The 8746-nt window shown below is 31.7% G+C and overlaps 1 protein-coding gene across 2 annotated transcripts in view; it reads right to left on the reverse strand.

Annotated features, from left to right (window-relative positions):
* The window catches only part of LOC106692560 (ribonuclease P protein subunit p40), a 493269-nt gene that overhangs the window by 42760 nt on the left and 441763 nt on the right, over positions 1-8746 (reverse strand). The window lies entirely within an intron of this gene.

An 8746-nucleotide genomic window follows, 5' to 3' on the forward strand; every position in this document is an offset into this window, starting at 1 on the left:
TGTGCGTGTGTGAAGTGTCTGTGTCCATACGTAGGTCATAGCCAGAATTTTGTATATTACTATTTTTTTTTTTTTTTGTATGTTGGCTCTACGGACCTTGTAGATCTTTTGTCGCCCCAACCAGCCTTCCCAAGGTCCCCAACCAGAAAGGCAGGCATGGGCCTCTCTTGGGCTATTTCTTTCCAGTTGCTCCTTTCCTCTTTGTTGATCCTGTCTATCCATCTGGTTTCAGGCCTCCCACGTGGTCTCTTGCCTACTTTACTGGCATTCATTGTTGTTTTGAGGCGTCCTGATGGATTGCTTCGAACCACAAGTTAACCTCCTTTCCTTCATATCATGAGATATTGACTGACCAGTCTCTGCAAGCAGTACACTGTTATGCTCCAAGTGTTAAGGCTCTGATTCCACAGTTGCTGATAAAATGTATATATGATTTTTTTTTCTACATATAGAACTATTTTTTATTGTTCTATATTTACACTATTAAGTTGTCTTACTCTTAAATTAGATAAAACAAAACTACCATTAACTTTAGGCCTTTTCTGACTTGTTAATCTACTATAATATCTATTTTGATCCTCATGTGATATGACTTAATTGACCTCAGGAACAAAATTTAATTAGTTATATTAAACCTTAGCAGTCTGATTTTATTAATAAACCCAGGACCAAAAAAACATCTTTATGTCGGTACTATATTCTTGGCCATTTTTTTCTTTTAAACCTCAATATTCCTTATGATCGAAATTTTCACATATCTCTGAACTACGTCAAAAGATAATTCTATAATATAAACATATATTAAATATTCTAATCTTTGTCGGTTCAATATTGCTCAACTTTCTAGGAGCCTGAACCAGCAAAACAAAATTTAAATCAATTAAGAAATGACCAAGGGGCATTTTGTTGAATTCTGAACATTGGCAGTACACGGCTATTTTTAAAATTAATACCAAAAGAAATAAAGCGTATGTGTAATAAATATTTTCTATTTTTTTCATTTTAAAATGACTTCGTTTCCAATTGATTTCAATGGCATAACATGCTGAAAAATTTATATTGAATCAAATTTACATCGGACAATGCAGGAGTGAACTCTTTTTCAGAGCGGTTATTAATTTAGCTCAAATAATGAATACAAAACCCATTTTCTGTCATGTTCTGGGAAATTATTTTCCTGTTTTTTCTCCTTCCAACTCGAATTAGCCTTGCCCAGTGTACACTCCATAGTGACTTAATTCATTAAAATCGATAAATTAAATGTTTTTCAACTCTTTCAATAAAAACCTTTTAAAATTACGGATTGAAATACCGGTTTTTAATTCATTTTTTGAATACATGAATAATTATTCCAATGAGCAGGCAGATGTCTGTATAAAAAAAAAAAAAAAAAAAAAATCAAAACATTTGTTTTAACTTTTAAAAATGAATACAAAACATAAAATATCTCTTTTAAATAAAACGGAAATAGTAAAACATGTTTCGTATTATAACTGTACTCGTCATGTTGCCAATAAAAATTGAAATATATGATTTTTATTCAGCTTTCGATCTGCGCCATAATTAGAATATCTTAGTATATTAATATATTTTAAGTTTGAAAAACATACATATAGTATTTAATAGAGAAATTCCACGAAACAAAATGAGAAAAATGAAATTTATTGTATTTTTCATAGTTTTGTGTATTTTCTTATACACATTATACATTTTATAATTATGTATGTATAAAATAATATTTATAAATTGTCAATCACGAATAATTGAAATTTGTAGGTGATATGAAGAAGAAAATTACACAGTACTTCATATTTCGGTCTTGATCTTGTAACCTTTTTAAGCCATATTTCGGTCTTGATACTGTAACCTTTTTAAGCCATATTTTGGTCTTGATTCAGTAACCCTTTTAAGCCATATTTCGGTCTTAATCCTGTAATCTTTTTAAGCCATATTTCGGTCTTGATCTTGTAACCTTTTTAAGCCATATTTCTTTCAAACTCGTCGACTGGGACGGATGACACAGATTAACTTAAAATGTTTGTATATTTCCTTATCCTCATTGTTTAATTCAGTATTCTATAATAATATTGAAGATACAATAACATGCAAAAAGAATTTATAGCCTAAAAGAAATTTTGAACAGTAATTCCTTTTAAAACAAGTTTTATTCTTGGTGCAGACAAAATTTTAATTTGGATTTAGAGTTTGATTTGGATTAAGTAAGAGTTTTTTAAATATTTATTTGTTGCTATTTACAACTGTACATTATGAAACATTTAATAAATCTGATCTAAGTTAAATTGGAGTGTTACAGGCGTGTAAAGAAACTACCCATTGGTAGCACTCTAGTAACATTTTACATTAGCTGGTCTCGTGGCCATCTTCTTTTCAGGCACCTCGGAGGATTGTCAGGAATGGAAGAGGATGCAAGATTAGAAACTAGGCGGTTTGAGTGGTTAGGGAGTTTATAATGGAAGGAGTGGCATCTGGTTCGGGCAAGTTCGGTTACATAGGGAACATTAAGGTCTTTATGTATGATTTTAAGTGATTAAATAAGAAAAAGATGTTTCCAAGAAGGTGAATCTAAATTAAAATTGTATCATAGAACGTTTTTCCATTAGTGATGGGTTATCAACTAATTTTATATATTCTTAGTTTTAGACTAATTTAATAACGTTGGAATTCCCTATCCACACCCATTCGTAAAATCACTTTACTAACCTCATTTAAACAAATTTATTTATTTAATGTATAATATATAATATATTTATATATTTACCCACATCCTCTACCATCAATCTATTTCATATTTGTAATAATAAAACAGTAGGTGTTTTTTTTTTTTTCTATTAGTCTGTTTTACTTTATTTTATTTTTCAATATCTTATTATCCATTGTTTTATTTTTTCATTATTATTTTATTATTGTTTCACGAGTATTTATAAATATCAAGTTTAAACTTCTGTACTTTCTTTTATTTTTTATTGTGTTCTTTATATTACTGTTATAATTTTAATTATGTTATTATGTAGATATTAATTCGTTATATGCAAGACAATAGACTCTCAGATGTTTATTGACATTGTTCTTGGGGGCTAGGGGTCCTAGAATAAAATTATTTTTTTATTTCAAATTCATTTTTTATACCTATATATTTTAATAAAACCGTGATAATTTGAATATAAGTCATTATTTTATTCAGTAAAAAATAAATGTAAATAAAAACAACAAAACAATTATAAAAGGAAGAAATAGCGATAACCAAGCCGAAAAGAATTATCTTTATTTTACAAAAGTTTATTTTATGTGTTTCCAGGGACTTGTGAATCTAAATATGATGTTTTTTGATTTGAAAAAAGGAATGAACTGTAGCGACACCGCTATCTGCTGGTCTATACTGTAACTACTACAGCCGCCAAAACCGCTATAGGCCGGCATGAAGCAACCTACCAGGTTAACTCGTGAACTAGTACTGTCATCAACCAAACGCAGTATATTAATCTTATACTATTTCTTGCATATATTTTAATGTCACACATGTAATAACCGTATAATATATTGTGATATACATAACTGTATTATTAGAAGCAATAAATATTACAATATAATCTTACGATCTACTGAAAGCAAACGTCTTACATGTAGCACCTCTCGATGGGGTTTAATAGCTCAGAGAGTTGACTAGGAAGAAATTGGGTTTTCAGGGATTTCTTCTAGCGAAAATCAACATGAGGAGGCCTCTCACCTCCGGATTCTTTCTTTACTAGTAGGACCATACAGAATGGACATTTCACAATTAATAGAAAAGTATTACAGGTAACCTTAAAATACCAAAGGTAGTAAACATGATTTATTTATTTTTTCCACAATAAAGCATTCACTAATTTATTGCTTTTTCTGTTTTAGAGGGATCAGAAAAAAAAGGATTTCTTATCCTTAGGAGGTGTTGAGGAACAATATACATAGTGGATTAGTACATTCTAGTGCTATTTTTAGAAATGCATATTGCCTTATATTTCTCTCTGTCTTCCCTGGAGCACTCCTCCTTCCTGTATCTATTATTCCTTTCGTTAGAACCTATGGTTCGTTCCTGTATGATTTACAATTCCCTTCGCGACGACCCAGTCCACCCATCCATCCATCCATTCATCTCCTAGCTAGTTATCTAACCTGTGTGAACACGCCTTGTCTAGGTCTTCTGGTACAGAGAATCTCACATATTCAATAGGAATCAGAATATCTAATACAACCACTTCGAGAAAACTAACAAAGCAAGTTGGTTAGGTACTCAATCCAATGTCTTAAGTGCAATCATTTTGATCGTGTTATCTTTCTCTGTAATAAGAACCCCATAAGATGACAAGGATATATGCCATATGGTCCAAATGGTTGTCCATGAAATCCCAATGAAACTCCTCGAAGAGGAGGATACTATATTGACCGAAATCGAAGCCTCTGCAAATTACTGTGGGATGATGGTGTAAAATAGGAGTCTAGGCTTAGTGTTGGAAGATAGAGTACAACTGCACCTGATATGATAAACTGGCGAAAGCTACTTAAAGAGGCCAGGACCAGGCATGAATTGTAGTATCAATTTAATATTAATACTTGTTCTCTATATATGTATCTACATACATATCAATAGAGCGATGCAGAAGTGTTAGTACAAAAGCCCAAGAGGAGAAAAACGCAGTTATCTCACCCCAATTTTTGATTAATTTAATGAAAACTATGTATAATTACTAGTCAAAATTGATGAGTCTGCTAACTATAGGTAGGGGGATTAAAAATGGCGGCTGTTTCAAAGCGATAAAAAAAACATTGATTTTTCAATCGGAGCTATATATCTTAAAAACTACCTACAACACTAGAAAATATAAGAGCACATTATTTAAAGAAGAGTAAATTTGCTGAAATATTAGCCCTAAAAGAGCTATTTGCTCCAATAGTTCTCGAGATATAGCTTTTTAAAAAGCAAAATTTCTTAAAAATCTACTGAAAGATTAGTAGTTAGTTAATTTCTTTTGAGAAATCTATATCTCAGGAACTATGTGACGTACAGATGTATATTAGCACTCAAATTAAAGCTAGTTTAATGAGCTATAAAGTAGTTTATGAAGTTTACCTTCGTTGGAATAGTAGTTTTCATAATATTGGCTAAAATAAATTGATTTATAGTTGTTCGGACAATAAATTTGATTTATGAAAAACTTTATTTCAGAAACCATTGGATGTACCGATGTCTGCCAGCACCCAAATTAAAGCTAGTTAAAGTTACTACAAAATAGTTAATAATGTTTATCTTTGTAGGAGTAGTAGTTTTTATGATATTTGACAAAATAAACTCACAAAATGTTAATTTCTAGTTGTTCGTATAAAATGTTGAATTTTTGAAAAAATATATTTCTAGATCCATAAGACGCACATATATCTGCCAACACTCAAAATAAAGGAAATTTAACTTACTATAAAGTAGTTTGTGACACTTATCTTTGTAGGGATGGTATTTTTTATAATATTCACAAATGAATATAAATTTGGCAAATGAAAATTTGTCCGAACAACTATAAATCAATTTATTTCAGCAAATTTCATGTAAACTATTACTCTTACGAAGATAAACATCATAAACTACTTTATAGCTCTTTAAACTAGCTTTGATGTGAGTGCTAATAGACATCTGTACGTCAAATGGTTTTTGAGATATAAATTTTTCAAAATAAATTCACTAACTACTGATTTTTTAGTATGTTCCATACAACATTTTTATGAAATGTTGCATTTTAAAAGGCTATATCTCGAGGACTATTTGACATAAATAACTCTATTAGGGCTCATATTTTAGAAAATTTACTCTTCTTTAAAAGATGTTCTGTTAGATTTTCTAGTGGTGTTGGTAGTTTTTAAGATATAGAGTTCCGATTAAAACATTTTTTTTTATCGCTTTGAAACAGCCGCCATTTTTTATTCCCCCTACCTATACTTGGCAGACTCATCAATTTTGACTATTAATTATACATAGTTTTCATTAAATTAATCAAAAATTGGGGTGAGATAACTGCGTTTTTTCTCCTCTTGGGCTTTTGTACTATGTAGATCAAGGGTGTACGATGTACAGTATTAAACTATACCGAAATAGTTACACGTATTTTTTTTTTTATTGACGATTTTTAAATGATTGGCTGAAATTGTATTCGTTTATTCGTTGACGAATTCCATTCCGTTTAGAATGGGACAGAATATGTCTCTCTTGGTTTTTAAATTATTTTGTTTGTATTTTTTTTTCCCTTTTTCCGATATCGTATTGCATTTTTATATCAGAAATGAAATGGAATGAAGGCCGTCACTTTTATCTGACGTATCATTTGAGCGCTGACCAGGGCCTGACCATAGGCCCCCCGCAGTACCCCCATCGCTAGCTCCGTCCCAATATTACCTTTTAAGGTCGGATTGTGGCGAGGCCTATTCAGAGTCCCAAGCGACAATTTAATTTAACAGTGAAAAGTGGAAAACATTGTTTTCTAAATTTTTCCGATTAGGGAGTCGCTTTTAGCGGTAATCAATCAATCCAAACCTCTGTCCAGGCGACAAGGATAAAAACAATAAAAATGACGACTTTTGTTCGAAGGGTTCTGGTCCTTCTGAAGGGCATTCATCACAGCTCGACAAAGAGGATTGGAAAATGAGAGGTATTATTGCGAGTAGATCTCTGAGCATTGTTGCTCTCCAATTGCTGAAGATATTATTCCTAACGTATTATTTAGTATTTTTATCTCCGGATTTCACTCATGTATAATAAATTCTATGAAGATATCAATGATGAAATAAAAAGAATTTAGATAAGGGTTGCTATGTTTTCAGAATAGCAAACGATATTGATAGCGAATATAATCCGATCTGGCGCAGTTGCAAATTAACGAATAATTTAGTTCATTCGAAATAAATATTATATAATATGAAAATACTATATGAACGAGCGGATATCAAAACTAAAGGGAAGACCCGACTATCTAAAACTGGAAATATTTCTCTGCTGGAGATACAGCATACTAGAACAGAACCATGCAAAAGCCGTGAGATTTTTCGAATACAAATCTTAAGATCAGGCATCGTAAAGCTCAAAAAAGAGTGAGCTCAAGGGTAAGGGAAAAGCTCAAAAACTAGTGGGGCTAGACATCGTAAATGACAAGAAAAGGGAGGCAGTTGATGAACGATAAGAGCCAGAGAGTACTCAAAGGAGAGACTATTGAAAGGCCATCTCATGAGAAGAAATCTGGGAAAGAAGGGTACGGGATTCTAGATAAATATAACATAATAGGGGTATTCATGATGTTGTGTTAAATGTAAAATGTTTTGCCATGTTAAATGTTATAACTATAAGATTGTGAGCAGCCCTATTTGAAGTCATGTTAAACGTTAAATGCACAAGAGTCCCTAGCGGATTTTCCCAGCAACTTGTTGTATAAGTCTTTATGTTTATAACCTTCCTTCCAGACCCTCATGTTATTGTTTACTTCAATTTTGATTTAAGTAATTAATTACAACATGCCTAGAGTGAGTGAAAAGTGGAATTTTTGAGAAAGTTTAGCTTATGAAATGAAATGAAAAAATAACTTTATTCTGGGACATATGTCCCCTAAGAATAATTACATGGTTCATATAGTGAGATTTTTATCTGGCGAGCGTTTACAAATTTTCAGATTGTAGAATGAACTGAATTTTACTGGTTTTTTTTTCTCAAATGTATCATTAAAATTATCCATTCTGGTTTAATAACAGGGATATGAATACCACAAACACACGAAAGAACTGAGCTGTCACAACAAAAATGGCGGCGATCGCAACTGGTCTATTGTGTGACGTCATTCTCCATTTAACAGACCAAGTAATCGACTCTCAGCCATGTTAAATGTTATTTCGTTTTACCACGGTAAAAGAAGGCAATTTTTTTCGATTTAACATGAGTTTTTCCATTTAACACGCTTTAACATGTTAAACCAAAGATCATGAATACCCCTAATATTCATAGTATTGCAACTTAAATATGTTGGGCTGGGAGAATCAACTCGTAAACAATGCAACCCAAATGACATATAAATATGATCCTCTTGATATATCTTTATTTCCAGTACGGAATATAAAGAAATAACAAAACATTGATCTGGTATTCTAGATAGATCGGGACACTACTATCCATGAGCCTTAAAAAGAAACAAGAAGAAAAAACGAAAGAAGAAGAGGCTCTCCACGGATTAATTTGCAGCAAACATAGTTACACTAAAATAGGAAATAGTATTAGGAATGGCATGATTCCAGAATTGATGCAAGAAGTCGATGAAAGAACAATAATCATCTCAGTTATTTTTTTAATATGAACAATGAGAAACTAAACTAGGAATAATAGAATAGAAAGTCCACTTCAAAAAAATTAAATAAAATGATAGCAAACCAGGTTACATTGGAAAAATGAGAGATTGAAGAAGTATAGAAAAACGTGACGAAGAAGTCATTTGAAATTGTTGAAGTTAACATCTACGGTTATTACAAGAACAGCCAGAATAAACGGATAAAATGTGGCCAGCCTCTTTCAATTCCGAAGGAGGGAGCCGGACAGAGGAGAGGCTGGAACAGACGGAGGTCTCTGGAGATAAGGGAAGTAATAATAGAATAATTCTCAACAGGAGCATTGTAACTTGAAGATATTTTAAAATGTTTTGCCATGTTAAATGTTATTTCGTTTTACCAC

Source organism: Halyomorpha halys, unplaced genomic scaffold (assembly GCF_000696795.3).
Source record: "Halyomorpha halys isolate HHAL.00 unplaced genomic scaffold, Hhal_1.1 Scaffold61.1, whole genome shotgun sequence".
Lineage (NCBI taxonomy): Eukaryota > Metazoa > Arthropoda > Insecta > Hemiptera > Pentatomidae > Halyomorpha > Halyomorpha halys.